Source organism: Phyllostomus hastatus, unplaced genomic scaffold (genome assembly GCF_019186645.2).
Source record: "Phyllostomus hastatus isolate PE091 unplaced genomic scaffold, TTU_PhHast_1.1 phas_contig_38, whole genome shotgun sequence".
NCBI classification, from domain to species: Eukaryota; Metazoa; Chordata; class Mammalia; order Chiroptera; family Phyllostomidae; genus Phyllostomus; species Phyllostomus hastatus.
In genome coordinates, this window is record NW_025333869.1 from 10,947,952 (window position 1) to 10,965,985 (window position 18,034).

General features: G+C 40.8%; 1 protein-coding gene and 2 long non-coding RNA genes across 6 annotated transcripts in view; 2 read left to right on the forward strand and 1 right to left on the reverse strand.

The window, feature by feature from the left end:
• Positions 1-13,047, reverse strand: part of BMPR1A (bone morphogenetic protein receptor type 1A) — a 173,194-nt gene extending 160,147 nt beyond the window's left edge. For 3 of the 4 annotated variants that reach the window (XM_045841809.1, XM_045841806.1, XM_045841807.1), the window contains exon 1: positions 12,753-13,047. The gene's annotated coding sequence lies outside the window, so the exon portion shown is untranslated. Of the gene's footprint in view, positions 1-12,691 lie in introns of all 4 variants that reach the window. The other variant, XM_045841808.1, reaches the window with a different exon arrangement.
• Positions 12,070-12,815, forward strand: LOC123820844. Its single transcript, XR_006786034.1, has 3 exons — positions 12,070-12,174; positions 12,308-12,358; positions 12,677-12,815. It is a non-coding gene; the product is annotated as an uncharacterized LOC123820844 (long non-coding RNA).
• Positions 13,048-13,100: 53 nt separating the features above from the next.
• LOC123820843 lies at positions 13,101-17,616 on the forward strand. The gene is made up of 3 exons (XR_006786033.1): positions 13,101-13,566; positions 14,733-14,834; positions 17,392-17,616. It is a non-coding gene; the product is annotated as an uncharacterized LOC123820843 (long non-coding RNA).
• The last annotated feature ends 418 nt before the right edge of the window (positions 17,617-18,034 follow it).

Below are 18,034 nucleotides of genomic sequence, written 5' to 3' on the forward strand. Positions count from 1 at the left end.
AAAAGGGCCCACTTTATTTGTGGGTAGTGGGGGAAGTGACTGAAATCCGGCAGAGAGCAGAACAAGTGCCATTGTTCCCTCTGGGACCCCTGCCCCACATACAGCATCACAACGCAGCAACATGAGTTGACCCGCCCCTGGGGACACCTAAGGCTCCACCCCTCGCTACGTAACAGGCATATCAAGACCAAAAAATGGCCCAAATGAAAGAACAGAACAAAACTCCAGAAAAAATACAACTAAGCATTGAAGAGATAGCCAAACTATCAGATGCACAGTTCAAAGCACTGGTAATCAGGTTGCTCACAGGACTGGTTGAATTTGGCCACAACTTAGATGAAAAAAAATGAAGGCTATACTAAATGAAATAAAGGAAAATGTGCAGGGAACCAACAGTGATGGGAAGGACACTGGCACTCTAATCAATGGTGTGGACCAGAAGGAAGAAACATTCAACCAGAACAGAATGAAGAAACAAGAATTCAGAAAAATGAGGAGAGGATTAGGAACCTCCAGGACATCTTTAAACGTTCCAACATCTGAATCATAGGGGTGCCAGAAGGAGAAGACAAAGAGCAAGAAATTGAAAACTTATTTGAACAAATAATGAAGAACTTCCCCAGTCTGGCAAAGGAAATAGACTTCCAGGAAGTCCAAGAAGCTCAGAGAGTCCCAAAGAAGTTGGACCCAAGGAAGAATCACCAAGGCACATCAAAATTACATTACCCAAGATTAAAAATAAGAAGAGAATCTTAGAAGCAGGAAGAGAAAACAAGACAGTTACCTACAAAGGAGTTACCATAAGACTGTCAGCCGATTTCTCAAAGGAGACCTTGCAGGCAAGAAGGAGCTGAAAAGACGTATTCCAAGTCATGAAAGGCAAGGGCCAACATCCAAGACTGCTCTATCCAGCAAAGCTATCATTTAGAATGGAAGGGCAGATAAAGTGCTTCTCAAATAAGGTCAAGTTAAAAGAGTTCATCATCACTGAGCCCTTATTATATGAAATGTTAAAGGGGTTTATCTAAGAAAGAGAAGATCAAAAATATGAAGAGTAAAATGACAGTAAACTCAACAAAAGCAAAAAACTACAAAACATTTTTAAAAGAGATTGAAAAAGACACAATGAAATGGAAAGATATTCTGTGTTCATGGACTGGAAGAATCAACAGTTAAAATGGCCATATTACCCAAACCAACAGACACATTTAAAACAATCCTCATCAAAATCCCAATGTAATTTTTTCAAAGAAACAGAACCAAAAACAAAATCAGATTTGTATGGAACAACCAGAGACCCCAAACAGCCAAACCAATAATGGGAAAAAAGACCGAAATCAGAGGTAGACTTCACTGCCAGACTTCTAATTATACTACAGCACTACAATAATCAAAACAGCATGGTATGGCAGAAAAACAGACACACAGATCAATGGAACAGAATTGAGAACCCAGAAATAAAACCACATGTATATGGACAAATAATTTTTTTAAATATATTTTACTAATTATGCTATTATAGTTGCCCCATTTCCCCCCCTTTACTTCCCTCAACCCTGCACACCCTCTCCCACCCACATCACCCCCCCCCCCCCGTTTAGTTCATGTCCATGGGTCATACATATTTAGACTTCTACATTTCCCATACTATTCTTAACCTCCCCGTCTATTTTCTACCTACCATTTAGGCTACTTATTCTCTGTACTTTTTCCTCCCTCCCCCCCCCCACTCCCCTGTTGCTAACCCTCCATGTGATCTCCGTTTCTGTGGTTCTGTTCCTATTCTAGTTGTTTGCTTAGTTTGCTTTTGTTTTTGTTTTAGGTGTGGTTGTTAATACTTGTGAGTTTGCTGTCATTTTACTGAACATGTTATCTTCTTTTTCTTAGATAAGTTCCTTTAATATTTCATATAATAAGGGCTCAGTGATGATGAACTCCTTTGTGTTGACATTATCTGAGAAGCACTTTATCTGCCCTTCCATTCTAAATGATAGCTTTGCTGGATAGAGTCACCTTGGATGTAGGTCCTTGCCTTTCATGACTTGGAATACGTCTTTCCAGCCCCTTCTTGCCTGTAAAGGTCTCTTTTGAGAAATCAGCTGACAGACTGATGGGAACTCCTTTGTCGGTAACTTTCTCCTTATCTCTTGCTGCTTCTAGGATTTTCTCCTTACTTTTAATCTTGGGTAATGTAATTTTGATGTGCCTTGGTGATTCTTCCTTGGGTCCAACTTCTTTGGGACTCTCTGAGCTTCTTGGACTTCCTGGAAGTCTATTTCCTTTGCCAGACTGGGGAAGTTCTTCATTATTTGTTCAAATAAGTTTTCAATTTCTTGCTCTTTGCCTTCTCCTTCTGGCACCCCTATGATTCAGATGTTGGAACGTTTAAAGATGTCCTGGAGGTTCCTAATCCTCTCCTCATTTTTCTGAATTCTTGTTTCTTCATTCTGTTCTGGTTGAATGTTTCTTCCTTCTGGTCCACACCATTGATTAGAGTGCCAGTGTCCTTCCCATCACTGTTGGTTCCCTGCACATTTTCCTTTATTTCATTTAGTATAGCCTTCATTTTTTTCATCTAAGTTGTGGCCAAATTCAACCAGTCCTGTGAGCAACCTGATTACCAGTGCTTTGAACTGTGCATCTGATAGTTTGGCTATCTCTTCAATGCTTAGTTGTATTTTTTCTGGAGTTTTGTTCTGTTCTTTCATTTGGGCCATTTTTTGGTCTTGATATGCCTGTTACGTAGCGAGGGGTGGAGCCTTAGGTGTCCCCAGGGGCGGGTCAACTCATGTTGCTGCGTTGTGATGCTGTATGTGGGGCAGGGGTCCCAGAGGGAACAATGGCACTTGTTCTGCTCTCTGCCGGATTTCAGTCACTTCCGCTACTTCCCCCAAGCAAACTGGGCCCTTCTGGTGCTGATTCCCATGTGGATGGGTTTGTGTACGTTCTAGGACCCTGTGGCTCTCTCCAAGGAGCTCTCCCATGAGGCTCGAGTCTCTCCCGGTACCTCAACCCCCACAAATGTTTTCAATTGGTGTTTTAAGGCTTTATTTCCCCATGCTGGAACCCTGTGTTGTGAGGTCTGTCTCACTCCCCAGTTTTGCCTGGTTTACCTGAGCGAGAATGTGGGACAACCCAGTTCCACAAGGCACCTTGCACTCCACATCCCTCCATAATCTGCCACCTTGCTGGGTCTGCCCACTGCTTCTTTGTGTGCCTGGTCCGCCAGACACCACCTTTTTTTGCCGGGACCCCTCTGCAGGGCTGCCTGACTCCACCCCTCCTCCTACCAGTCTGGATGAATGTCTCTACTTTAACTCCTTGGTTGTCAGACTTCCATACAGTTCAATTTTCTGTCAGCACTCCTTGTTATTTTGTTTCTAAGTTTTTGTTGTCCTTATTTTGGTTGTATGAGGCACAGTGTGTCTACCTACGCCTCCATCTTGATTGGAAGTTGAACAAATAATTTTTGACAAAGAAAGTCAAGAACACACAATGGGAAAAAAGCCTCTACAATAAATGATACTAGGAAAACTGGAAAACCACATGCGAAAGAATGAAACTAGATTACAGTTTGTCCTCATGTACAAAAATTAATTCGAAATGGATCAAAGACCTAAATATAAGATCTGAAAAAATAGATTATATAGAAGAAAATGTAAATACTAAACTTATGGACCTTTATCATAGATAACATTTTATGAACTTGACCCCAAAGACAAAGGAAGTAAAGGCAAAAATACATGGGACTGTATCAAACTATAAAGCTTCTGCAGAGCAAAAGAAACCAACAACAAAACCAAAAGGCAACAAACCAAATGGGAAATATTTGCAAAGAGCTCTGAAAACAAATTAATATCCAAAATAGATAAAGAACTCATACAACTCAACACCAAACAAATAATCTAATTAAAAAATGGGGACAGAACCTGAAGAAAACCTGAACAGACACCTCTCCCAAGAAGACATACAAACGGCCAACACATATGAAAAAATGTTCAACTTCTTAGGCTATTAGGGAAATGCAAATCAAAACTTATTGCACAATAAGATGCCATTTGACACCTATTAGAATGGCTATTATCAACAAAACAGGTAATAACAAGTGTTGCAGAGGTTGTAGAGAAAAAGGAACTCTCATTCACTACTGGTGGGAATGTAAAATAGTACAGCCATTATGACAAACAGTATAGAGGTTCATCAAAAATTAAAAATAGAGTTACCCTATGACCCGGCAATATCTCCCCTGGGTATCTACCCGAAAAACACCAAAACATATATTTGCAAAGATATATGCACTCTACCTATGTTCACTGCAACATTATTCACAATGGCCAAGACATGGAGACAACCAAAGTGTCCTTCAGCAGAGGACTGGATAAAGAAGATATGGTACATACATACTATGTAGTACTACTCAACCATAAGGAAAGATGGAATGCTGCCACTTGTGACAACATGGATGGACGTTGAGAATATTTTGCTAAGTGAAATAAGTCAGAAAAAGCCAAGAACCATATGATTTCAATCGTATGTGGGATATAAAACTGAAACTCAGACACAGACAACAGCATGGCAGTTACCAGAAGGAAGGGGGTGGGGGGATAGTGAAGTGCAAAGGGGGCTACTATACGGTGAGAGAAGATATGCCTTTGGGTGGTGGGAACACAATGTAATATACAGATCACACATCATAGAAATGTACACTTGAACCCTATATGATCCTATTAATCAATGTCACCCCAATAAATTGGATTTTAAAAAATTAAGCAGAAAAATACTGAAAGCTGGGGGTCAAAACACCTTGCAACCAGACTTGTGGGAGACCCCATTCAAAAATAAATATTTCTTTGTACTGCCTGAAACATTTTACATGTTAAAGAGGTTTAATTCTCTTTTTAAAAAATAACTTTTCATTATAATAGTAAAGTTGTAAGCCACTCCTACCAACATGTGGTTTAAATTCTTCCCAGTATCAACACTAAAGGAATGAGTTTTTTTTGTTTTGTTTTGTTTTTAAAGATTTTATTTATTTTTAGAGAGGGAAGGGAGGGAGAAAGAGAGAAACATCAATGTGCAGTTGCTGGGGGCCATGGCCTGCAACCCAGGCATGTGCCCTGACTGGGAATCAAACCTGCAATGCTTTGGTTCGCAGCCCGAGCTCAATCCACTGACCTACACCAGCCAGGGCACAGGAATGATAGTTTTGATGAGTGAGAACCCCTTTTCATTAATTCTGAGGTGCATAAATTTTTTCATATCTTAGCATCTCTGAAATAAGGGTTCTTCAATCAATGGTTTCTTAAAGTTAACCAGAAGCACATTTTCTTTATAAGTGGTCTATAAAACTATGGTGCATCTTAAATTGATGTAATTCAGTGCAACTCAACATTTAATGTTTTAAGTATTAAAGAGCTGAACTTACTTGGTCAATATGAACCCACAGGTATCAAGAAGGCATTCTAAAAGTATAAACATGCCTGGGCCAGTGTGGTTCCTCTGATTGGACATCGTTCTGCAAACCACAAGGTCACTGGTTCAATCCCTGGTAAGGGCACATGCCTGGGTTGCAGGTTTGGTCCAAGTTGGGGCACAAATGGAAGGCAGCCAGTCAATGTTTGTCTCTCACATCAATGTTTCTTTGTCTCCCTCTCTTCTCCCTCCCTTTTCCTCTCTAAAATAAAAATAAAATTAAAAAAATAAAAGCATAAACACTAATAAACGGTGGAAGAGAGAAAAAGGAAAGACTTCCTGCTCCCAGGTTTAGCATGAGATGAAACCCATTTTCCTCTCTCCATAATTCCCTGCTCCCAAGATCCAAAAGTCAGATCAGTACTACTGTAACTGATGTCCACTGCTAGGCTAGACAGGGGACTTTCTCCATTCATTTATTCATTTCAATATGCAACAAAGTCAGTTACAGACCCAGTCTGTAGTCTAAATGCAGAACTAGTATTCGTATAAAAAGTGTTATAAAAGACTAAATGACTCACAGAAATGTACGCTTAATCTTGTGTGCCTATCATTGTATATAAATTATACTTCAATATAGTTGATCTTTAAAAAAGACATATGAGTAAGTGCAATAAGAAAATATTAGAGAACTGGGGGTGCAGGGCGGAGGGGGGATAAAGCGGGAAAAATTGTGAAAACTGGGAGACTTCTGGCAAGATGGAGGAATAGGTGGACGCACTGTACCTCCTCACACAACCAAGATTAGAACAACAATAATTTACAACAATAATTTACAGATAGAATAATACCCAGAACCGATAGAGGATTTGTCTGAATGGAAGTCGGACAGCCAAGAAGTTGAAGTAGACCCGTACATCCAGACTGGTAGGAGAAGACGAGCCAGGTGGGCGCGAGGCTGGTGCGGGTCAGTGGCGCGCAGAGGTTGGGGAAAATTTAACGCGAAATCGGCGCGACAGCCACCCGGGGTGCAAGAACGCAGCGGTGATCCCTGAGTACACAAGCTGCAGCTGGCGGACCCAGTGGGGCAGCGATTGTGGACCAGGGCAGAGCTCGAAGCCCAGGATCCCAGAGAAGGGTCTGAGCCCAGGAGAACGTAACTACCGCCATTGTTCCCTCCCATCCCCACTCCCGCCCTCGCCCCCACATACAACGTCACAATCTAGCAACTGGGGTGCCCAGCCCCGGTGAACACCTAAGGCTCCGCCCCCCACCGTAACAAGAGCACCAGACCGGAAAAAAAAAAAGGAGAGACAGGGAAAGACATGTTTCCAACAGAACAGATCAGTCCCCCAGGACTCATCCTTTTGAGCGACCAAGAAATAGCCAATCTATCAGATGCACAGTTCAAAACACTGGTGATCAGAAAGCTCACGGAATTGGTTGACTTTGGGCGCAATTTAGATGAAAGGATGCAGGTTACCATAAAAGAGATGCAGGAAAATACGCGGAGGAGAGCTAATAGTGAAAGGAAGGAATCTGAGTCTCAAAACAATACAGTGGACCAGAAGGAAGATAGAATCAACCAAGCAGGAAAGCATGATGAAATAAGAATTCAAAAAATTGAGGAAAAGCTTAAGAGCATCCTGGACACCTTTAAACGTTCCAACATCCGAATTATAGGGGTACCAGAAGGGGAAGGGGAAAAGCAACAAATTGAGCATGTATTTGAACAAATAATAAAGGAGAACTTCCCCAATCTGGCAAAGGGAACAGTCTTCCAAGAAATCCAAGAAGCTCAGAGAGCCCCAGAGAAGTTGGACCCAAGAAGAAACACACCAAGGCACATCATAATTACATTAGCCAAGGTAAAAACAAAGGAGAGAATCCTAGAAGCAGCAAGAGATAAGGGGACAGTCACCTACAAAGGAGTTCCCATCAGACTGTCAGCTCATTTCTCCAAAGAGACCTTACAGGCAAGAAGGGGCTGGAAAGAAATATTCCAAGTCATGAAAGACAAGGACCTACATCCCAGATTGCTCTATCCAGCAAAGCTTTCATTTAGAATGGAAGGGCAGATAAAGTGCTTCTCAGATAAGGTCAAGTTAAAGGAGTTCATCATCACCAAGCCCTTATTTTATGAAATGTTAAAGGGACTTATCTAAGAAAAGAAGATAAAGAAAAAACACATATAGTAAAAGGACAGCAAACTCACAATTATTAACAACCACACCTAAAGCAAAACCAAAAGAAACTAAGTAAACAATTAGAACAGGAACAGAACCACAGAAATGGAGGGCACATGGAGGGTTAGCAGCAGGGGGGTGGGAGGAGGAGAGAGGGGGAAAAGGTATAGAGAATAAGTAGCATAGAATGTAGGTTGAAAATAGATAGGGGGAGGGCAAGAATAGTACAGGAAATGTAGAAGCTAAAGAACTCATAAGTATGACACATGGACATGAACTAAAGGGGGGAAACGTGGTGGGAGGGGGTACAGGGTGGAGGGGAGAGAAGGGGGAAGTGGGACAACTGTAATAGCATAATCAATAAAATATATTTTAAAAATTGTGAAAATAGCATAATCAATAAAATATACTTTTAAAATTTTTAATAAAAAAAGAAAATATTGGATAAGAACTTCATTCCTTAAAAATATCTTCTTCCTTCAGAAGGGATTCCATTCAGAAGAAAAATGAGAACGACTTCAGGGAGAGATGAAATGTATTTACTTGTTTATTTACACATATTTATTTTAGTTTTCTCATTGTTTTATTTTATGTAGACTTTGAATTGCAGATTTTTTTTACCTTATTACATTAAGTACAGATGATATATAATATCCTGTTAGTTTCAGGTGTACATCATAGTGGTGCCATATTTATATACATTACAAAATGATCCTCACAATAGGTCTAACTACCATCTGTCTGCATGCAAAGTTATTACATTATGAATTGCAGATTTTTTTCAAAGTAAGAGATGCACACAGTTAAATATCAGCACTCTGAAGGACCATATTAACCAACTTATGACTTGTCTATCTCCATTGAAGTGACACTAACTAGTGATAGCCACCTTCACCAATTTTGTTTTAATACCTCTATAAATAAGATGACTAAACTTCTATTTCAAGAATCACATAATTTAGATATCAATTACTGACTTCTTGTTTTGACTTATATACTTTAATCATATACAGAGATGGAATTTGAAATGGAACTTGAAAAATGGGTAGGACTTACACATATGACAATTGGCCCCATATGCAGTCTAAGAAGAATGAACAGAACAGCCCCTACAGGAGCTGGAGAGGGAAGAACATGTGCAGGAAGCAAGGACCGTGGGATAAGAATAAGGTAAATCTGAAGCAAATCCCATGGAAAGGACCTTGTTTGATAGAAGACCCTGGAAACCTCTTGAGTAAAGAACAAACAAGAACTGGGCTTGAAGATTAATTTATACAGAAAAGCATAAAATAACCCAGATAAAGGTGAGATGAGAACCTGATTCAGCTAGAAATAAACAGATACTGATAGATAGAAAAGGGAAACTATCAAATATATGAATGTATACACAATATATAATACTGTATACAAATGTCAAATCAAAAAATTTTAAAAAGACCTGTGAAAACCAAATAATACTAAATTTAAAAACTGAGTAAATAAACTTGTAGATTAAACACTAATATTCACAAAAGAAATAAAAAACCTACAAGAACAGCTACTAAGCAAATCAAAATGGAACCCAAAGTTGTCTTCAGAGAAAAAGAAATTGAAGCCTGAATGGTCTGATAGGTGAGGTCTGCCAAACTCTCCAGTAAAAAAAGACGACCCCAGTCTAAATTGCTCCTGAAAAGAGAAAAGGAAAAACTGTCCAACTTGTTTCATAAGTCTATTAGAACTTTGAAACCAACATGTATTAAGAACTGTACCAATCCTGGCTTGGTGGCTCCACTGGTTGAAGCATCATCCACACACCAAAAGGTTGCGGATCCAATTCACACAACTGGGCATAGCATATTGGAGGCAACCAATTGCTATTTCTCTCACATCAATGTTTCTCTCTCTCTCTCCCTCTCTCCAATCAAAAAACATCCTGGAGTGAGGACTTAAAAAAAAACAACTGTACCATAGTTAGCAAAAAAATAGAAAAGTGGCAATACCATCAAAGGAGAACCCATAGATGTTGGCTACAGACAAGACATGATGGAATAAGAAAGGGCTGGGTTTGAAATGACAACAGAAATAAGAAACACCAGGGAAACAAGTTTGGTAAGGAAGAGGAGCTCAGTTTGAACCAGAACAACCAGATAAAGATATGCATAAAACAGTTGGATATACAGGGATTCAAGTGTAGAAGAGAAAAAAAGGACAGAGATTTGAGAATTATTCAGACAGAAGGGTCTACACAGTAATGTCAAAGGATTAGAGAAATACACAAGTGATCTGAAAGGTGAAACTTGAATAATACATATTAATCAGGAAGAAGGAAAAACAGAAAGCAGGAAAGGGGCAATGAGAAACAAAGTACTATGTCAAAAAAAGCCCTCCTATCGTCTAGTTAATTCTTACTCATCCTTCAGAGCTGCCTGGGCTTCAAAGTAACGTTTCTTAAGGAGGGCTTTTCAGATTCTCCCAGTACAGCCAGCACCAGGTCAGGTTCTCTAAAATTTTAAACTCTTACGATATTCTGCACTTTAAATTACAATCATATCATGTTTAATTGTAGAAGTCATTCTTCTTTAATTTTTATTTATTGATTGGAGATAGGAAGAGAGAAGAGAAAAACATTGATTGCTTGTTCCACTTATTTATGCATTCATTGGTTGATTCTTGTACGCCCTGACAGGGCTCAAACCTGCCATCTTGGTGGAGGGGGACAATGCTCTAGTCAACTGAGCTATGGGCCCGGGTTTAGAATTCATTCTTCAATATATGTTTCCCCCACTAGACTAAGCTCCATAAGGGTAAGGGCCATACCTGTTATTGCAGCCTATTATCTTGCATGGTATGTCAGAATATAGTATTTGTTGAATGAAATGGACAGATAAACAAAAACCAAGAAAAGGAATTTCAAAATGCTACAGAAAGCTGGAAGATCTGACTCAGAAAATGGCCTTAAACGTGTTGATTAGGTTAGAATTGACCTTTGTGAAGGTGAAATTCAGACAACAATGGGTTAAGAAGAGATGGCCAGGAAGTAAAGGTAGGAAAAGTAGACTACACTTGGCAATCTCTATAAATAAGACTATGAGGGAATGAATTTAATTTTACGTCAATTTTTTTCTATTTTATAATTATTCTTTAATGAACATGTATTACTTTTTATAAGGGCAAAATTTTTTAATGTTCATATATTTGAAAAGAAAAAGCAATAACAAGACAGCTTTGAGGGAGTGATTGACTCAAGGGAAGGTTTTTGAAAATTGAGGTAATTTTTTTAACCTTTTTAAATTTTTCAATAACTGACATTTGATATTACATTACAGTTTCAGATGTACAGCACAGTGGTCAGACATTTAAATAACTTAAAATGCGATCCCTGGATAATTCTACTATCCACATAACACTACTGTTATTACATATGTTATTGACTATATTTCCCAGGCTGTATTCTACATCTCCATTACTAGTTTGTAACTGCCAATTTGTACTTAATTGTAAATTATGGGAATCTTAAGCACACTTGTCCTTTTAAGAACCCTAAGATAAAAGAGAGGACAACTCATACTCCATGAAGTAGGAAAGAAAAATGAGACAACGTGTTAACTAATAGAACTTTTCAAAAATATTCTTCTACTGAGATGGAAGGAAAGGAGATGAAAAAAGGAATCCAATCAGTTCTGAAAGGAGTTCCCATTGGATGCCTAAAACTTTTCAGTAAAGGGTTTGGAGAAGTGAAGAAAGTAGAAAAGGTTTGAAATAAGCTCCACAGAGAATGTGCAAGGGGGGAAAAAAAAACAGGAATAGAATACTGGTTCTATTAAAATGGCATTCTAAATTTCAATCAGCCTTTTGGAAACTCAACCTATTTCTAGCTCAGAACTGCCTGTATTTTAACTTTAAGTTTAAATATATAAATCTGTCTGCAAAGTTTTTATTTCAAAAACTGAAAACAGTGATAGGCATTAAGTTACCTTCTATTGTTACTTTAATTCAGAATTTAACTCCTCTTACAAGTAAATTAAAAAAGTTTTCAACTCAAGGAACAAAATAGCGATCATTTCAACTGTAACTGAAAAGTGCTCCTAAATGTAGTGTTTGCAGAAAGAGGATTTTTGTTGTTTTTAACTCATCCTTATGCCTCACTTTAACAGTTCGTGAATAGTAGTAAAGAAAACCCTGGATTCAAATCGCAGCTCACTTAGACAAGTTATTTCACTTCTTTGCGTCTCGGTTTTCTTGAGGGAAAAATGAGGAATACAATAACCAATGTTGCCTTAAGGACTGAATGACATAACAAAGGTGAATGTGCCGAGTTCGTACTATACACTGAGAACAGTTTGCTGACCGTTTAAAAGAGAAAACCTGCAACACTCTGATCAAATTAAAACATCCAAGAACCAAGTCACAAAACGCAAGACCCTAACACATTCTTTTTCTTGCCTGACACAAGCTATCTTTTTTTCCTTGTCAAACTTTCCCACTACGAGTCTGGAAAAACAAAAAAAAGCGTTACATTCGATCCAGCAGAAACTTTTCTGAAACCGAAGTGCAGTATCACAACAGACATGGCAGCGAAGGCAGCGCGGGACAACAGGTGAACCTCGGAGAACCTTGGCACCTTCCCGCGGACAAGTAGCTTTGAGGGAGGGCTTGCAACTCCTTCCGGCGCTACCACCCCATGAAACAGGCATTCTTCCCCCCCCCCCCACCTTTTTTTTTTTTGGCAGAAGCCTACAGAAACAAGTCGCGAATATCTACCTCGCAGCTCCTGGACAAAGGTGAGTGCTTTCGCATTTGAGGATTCAAGAAGCGTCCTTTGAAGCGGCTTTCGCCCCACACCGCCTCCCCAAACTCCGCCTGAAACCCGGGAAACAAAAGAGGGGCCGGGCGGCCGCCAAGGCCCAACGCTGGGCGTCCAGGGCCCCAGGGTAGGCGACGACCTCAGGCTCGGGCCCGGGGTAAGGGTAAGGGACGGCGGAGCCCAGTAACCCGCGGCTTGGTACAGCCGGTACGACGGGACACCATGGGACCACCAGGCCGGGGCACCCCCTTCTCGGGCCTCCCACACGCGCCCAGCTCCCTCCGAAACTTCGCAGGGAGTCCGCACCCACCTCCCAGTCGCAGCTGGCCTCTCCCGGTGTGCACACGCATTCTCCAGACGAGTCAACTTACCCAGACTCCAGGGAACTCATCCACCAGCCCTCGGCGTGAAGCGGGGTGGGCGCGGCGAGCCGCAAGGACGCGACCAGGGCCTGGCTCGGCCTCTGCCCTTGGCGTACCGCAGCCTTGCCCCGGTTGTCCCCGGAGCTGCGGTCAGATCCTCGTCTCCGCCGGACAGACGCGCCGGAGCCCAAGCCGTCCTCCTCCCTTTTCCCTCCTCCCTGGTCCTTCACCGAGCTCCAACAGGCGGATTCCAATCTCAGCAGAAGCCGCGGCAGCCAACACTTGCACCGTGGGGTGGTGGGGGGGGGTTAGCGGGGGGGGGTGGGTGCCGGGGCTCAGGGCTTGGGGGGAGGGGCAGGCCTCCACTAGACTGGGGCTGCGCGCGCGCACTGGGAGAACTCGGGACCCGCCCCGCCCCGCCCCGGATGCGAAAGGAGCCGAGCGTGCGGCGGAAGCGTCCGAAGGGTCCTCCGGTCCTTGGCGCCCCGTTGCCGGGGAGGAGGCCCAGCCGCCGGCAAGGGGGCGCCGGGCTGCTGTTGGGAGAAGGAGGGGCTTCCCCTTCATGCGGCCCCGCGGGCCTGCCTTCACCAAGCAACATCACTGGAGTAGTAGCGGAACGGCTGGTGTCCGGTAGCCGCGTCGAGTAGACGCCTGGTGCTGCGCCCTGGCTGCACCCCCTCGAACCTTATTTTCTGGTGGGTCCTTCGCGTGGTCACCTCCAACAAACTAATACTCCTCGGGAGCACCAGTAGGTCCGCTGGTGCAATAAGTCTGATTGCTCAGAATCCACACACCGCAGCGTGGAGGCCAAGAAAAGAGAAATGTAGGCACACTATTCGTTATTCTCACCGCTCCCCGGCTTTTCTTTCTGGTCTCTTTACCCCAAGGTGCAGGTAAGACCCACTTCAACTGAGCTGCAGGGCACAGAAGCATTTACGCTTGGGGCCCGGGAGTTCCGAGGCCCGGGCTGCCGGGGCCCTGTGATCTGTGAGCCGTGAATTCCAAAGGCGTAAGACGAGTGGCGTTAACCCAACATAACTGAAGTCAGTGCACTATAAATATTGCTCTCTTCTCCAGCTTTGGCTCACTTTAGTGACCTCGTGTACCCTCCGGAGTTTCATTCCCCCCGTTTGGAAAATGTAAATAGTTGTCCTTATTTCTTGTCTTCCATTTCCCTTCATTCTTTGTGGAAAATGCTGTTAAAATTATAAAATGCTGTGCAAGTGAAGAAAGAGTATAGACCCCTTTTTAACGCCAGATGTGGACTTAAACTATGGTAAATATTTTAACGAATGTGTCACGTTAAGCCTTTTTAGAAAAGATACTTTTTCTTAAAGGACCCTTTGTATTGTAAAATCACTTTTTTTAAAGATTTTATTTACTTATTTTTAGAGAGGGAAGGGAGGGAGAAAGAGAGAGAGAGAGAGAGAAACATCAATGTGCGGTTGCTGGGGGCCATGGCCTGCAACCCAGGCATGTACCCTGACTGGGAATCAAACCTGAGACACTTTGGTTCCCAGCCCGTGCTCAATCCACTGGGCTACGTCAGCCAGGGCTCGTAAAATCACTTTTTAAATTACCGGTAAAAAGAAAGAAGGAAAAGAATGTGTCAGGCACTAATAGTTATTTTTATACACGTTATTCCTAAAAAAAAAGTTTAGATTCCAGAATAGTCCCTCATATTCTTGTTTAAATGTCTGAATTCCCTGACATTCTTGTTGAAAGATTTTTTTAAACCATCTTTTATTCTCCCTCTCTTTTCTCCTCGTACCCACCTTTGCCTTTAATAACTCAGATACTCTCTGTAATTACAAATTATTTTTCAATTCTATTTACTCTTTTTTTTTAATCATAGCTATCTCAGGTTTGATAGTCGTGGGTTACAGTATCTTGCTATGTGGGAAGAATGTATGATACAGTGAGTTTCTTTACATCAACTAAAATTTGTCACTTCGAATTTTCTACATAACCACATCACTTTAATTTTAGGGAAAAGGCTGGATCTTTTGCTCAAGGAAATTCAGCTGGATTGACCAAAGAACTCGTTGATCTATGATGAGCAATGTGTCATGACAGATAAAACTATGACAGGTGTGTTAATATACTCTTTATAACCTAATTCAATTTTCAGACACATTAATCAGTCTATAAAATAGGCTAGAATCTCAGGTTGGAACTTTAGGTTTTACTCTATGAAATTACCTTGTTCATTTGGTTATTTGTTTATAGTATCATTTGAGTTTCTCTGCCCCTCTAGAATGTAAATTCCATGAGAGCAAAAACCTTGCCAATCTTGTTCTCAACTGTTTCCTCAAAGCCTAGTTCCTGGCACATAACAAGTGCTCAATATTTGTTAATTAATGAGAGCAATAAGGATAAAATTTCCTCTAAGCATTTCTGAAACTTGTCATCAAGACCCAGTTTCAGAGGGTGGCATGAACTATGTTAAAAAGGGTAAGAGTGGATCAAGGAAGCTATGGATTACACATTCTTCAGTGAAACAAGGACTTCCGCTTTCAGGGAAAGCAGTAATTCAATAGATTAAATCAAGTTAATCCATCCAAAGTCATTTTTCTCATAAAGACTTTATGAGGCAAAGGTGGGTATGGAGATAAGTCAGAGCCCAGTGAAAGGATGCCCTGACAGGGTGATGCTTGATGTTGGTTTCATGCCTAGTATTAAATGGACAAAAGCATTGTGAAGAGTAGAGAAACAGGTACATTTTTTTAGCATGGACACTATTAGGTCATTTTATTGGTTAACAGTACCCAGTCATGGTTTAGAAGGACCAAGCCAAAAAAGAAATTATGTTTAAGAAAAAGATGGTTATGTACAAATCTGCCTTTTGACCCAGTATTTCCATTGCTAGGACTATATCCTAAAAACCCTGAAACACCAGTCCAAAAGAACCTATGCACCCCGATGTTCATAGCAGCACGATTTACAATTGCCAAGTGCTGGAAGCAACCTAGGTGCCCATCAATAAATGAATGGATCAAAAAGCTATGGTCCATTTACACAATGGAATTCTATGCAGCAGAAAGAAAGAAGGAGCTCCTACCCTTCTCGACAGCATGGATGGAACTGGAGGGCATTGTGCTGAGTGGGGTAAGCCAGGTGATAAAGGGCAGGTGCCATGTGATCTCACCTTTGACGGGAATCTAATCAAAACAAACAAATGGGCAGGATATGGCCAAAGACACTGAAATAGTGGACTAGCTGACTATGACCAGAAGGGAGAGTGGAGAGGGGAGGGAATTTCAGGGGAAGGGGGAGGGGTTTGAAGAAACTAGTATGGGGGACACATGGACAATAACAAAGGGTGGGGGGTGGGCTGGGATGGGGGTAAAACTTGTTGTTCAAGGCAGAAAACTGTACTTGAACAACAATTAAAATAAAATAAATGAATAAAAATTCACATCAACAATAGCAAATATTTTTTTACATCTGTTCTAATTGATTTATATGTATTATTTTGTTTCAACAATATAGTATGGTAGGTTCTACTGTTAATCTCATTTTATTGATAAGGAAACTGAAGTACAAAAGCTTAAGTCATTTGCTTTTGAGGTTTTTAACCTGAGATCTAGTTTCCATGGGTAGAATTCAGGGTATCTGAAAATTTGGATGGGGAAAAAGTAGGTATTTATTTCCAGTAACCTGAAACTGAATTTTAGCACTTTATCCAACTATGAATATATGCAGAACAACACAATAACAGTAAGAGTGTCTGTTACTTCTCCAATGATAGAATTTAGATAAAGTTTTATGTCACTTTTCATTTGTTGAAGATTTCTTTTTTCTTTTTTAATTTAAATTATTTTATTGTTATTCAATTGCAGTTGTCTATATTTTCTCCCCAATCCTCACCTCCCCACCCCCTCCAAACCCACCTCCCTCCCTTGCTTCCACCCTCCCCCTTGGTTTTGTCCATGTGTCCTTTATGGTGGTTCCTGAAAACCCCTCTCCACACTATCCCCTCCCCGCTCCTCCCTGCTATTGTTAGATTGTTCTTAATTTCAATGAGTCTGATTATATTTTCTTTGTTTTTTTCTTTTGTTGGTTGTGTTCCCATTGAAGGTGAGATCATATGTTATTTGTCACTTACCATCTGGCTTGTTTTGCTTGGCATAATGCTCTCCAGTTCCATCCATACTGTTGCAAAGGGTATAATCTCCCTGAAATAACACTGATGCTCATAACCTTTTTGAAATTATGATAAATATTAGAATCACTTTTGGCCCTTATTTACTGATTTACTGCATTAGTGAAGAAGCAAGATGCACATTTATTTATTACTTAATACTTAAAAACTGTATTTCAATTATTTTTTTGAATTTTGTATAGTCTTTGCAAAGATCTGTGGTAATTGACATGAAATCTATGTTACCATATTACTGTGCAAAAAAAAAAAAAAAGAAGTGACTTACAGCCCTTCACTTGTGTTTGAAGCCTTAGCCTATTTACCTGCATAGAACTTGGTTTTCTCTGCCTATTGTCTTGACTCTGCTCTCTTGAGTCTACCCTGGCCTTGCAACACAGACTTTGCTGTGTACTAATAAATACCTCATTCCCCTGGTGGCAACCCTTACTTGCCTTCCACTCTTTGTTCCTAATTTCTCTGCATCCATATCCTATCCAACTATAGGGCCTCCTTCCCCCCATTACCTGATGCTTACTGCTTCCGGGAACTACCACCTGTTTGTTTGCTCACTGCTGTCTGGCTATCAGGCATGGCCTAGAAGGCTGGAGTTCCTCCCACAAACACCTGGAGCTGAGACTTCCCCACCCCAGCTGCCACTCAGTCCATGGTAAATCTTCTCCATCTTGTGCAGTTCAGCACCCTCACCACCCTGCCTTCCTCTGTCCTGAGAGCAGAAGATTTATGACTTATTACATATTACTTATTTTTAACCAAATAAAAATAAAAAATCAAAGTGTAATAAGTGTATACTTATGTGTATGTTTTTATTTACTCATGTACATGATATTTATACATATATGTATATATGTAAACAATGCAAATGTGATTCTACTTTCTACTTCAAAACACCAATTCATGAATTCCTTTGGGACTAATAGTCCAGAAGTAGTTTGAAATGTTGAGCTTCTAGGTTTTTGATATATAATCTTAGTAATTCACAATCCTTGAATAGCCACGTTATGAATGTTAACCACAAAAGCAGAGACAGTGCAGTTTAACTGTGTATAAACACATAAAACAAACAAAAGTGAATAATTTATGATTCAGTCATATTAAGTTTAGGAGAAATACTAGGATCAAGTCACAT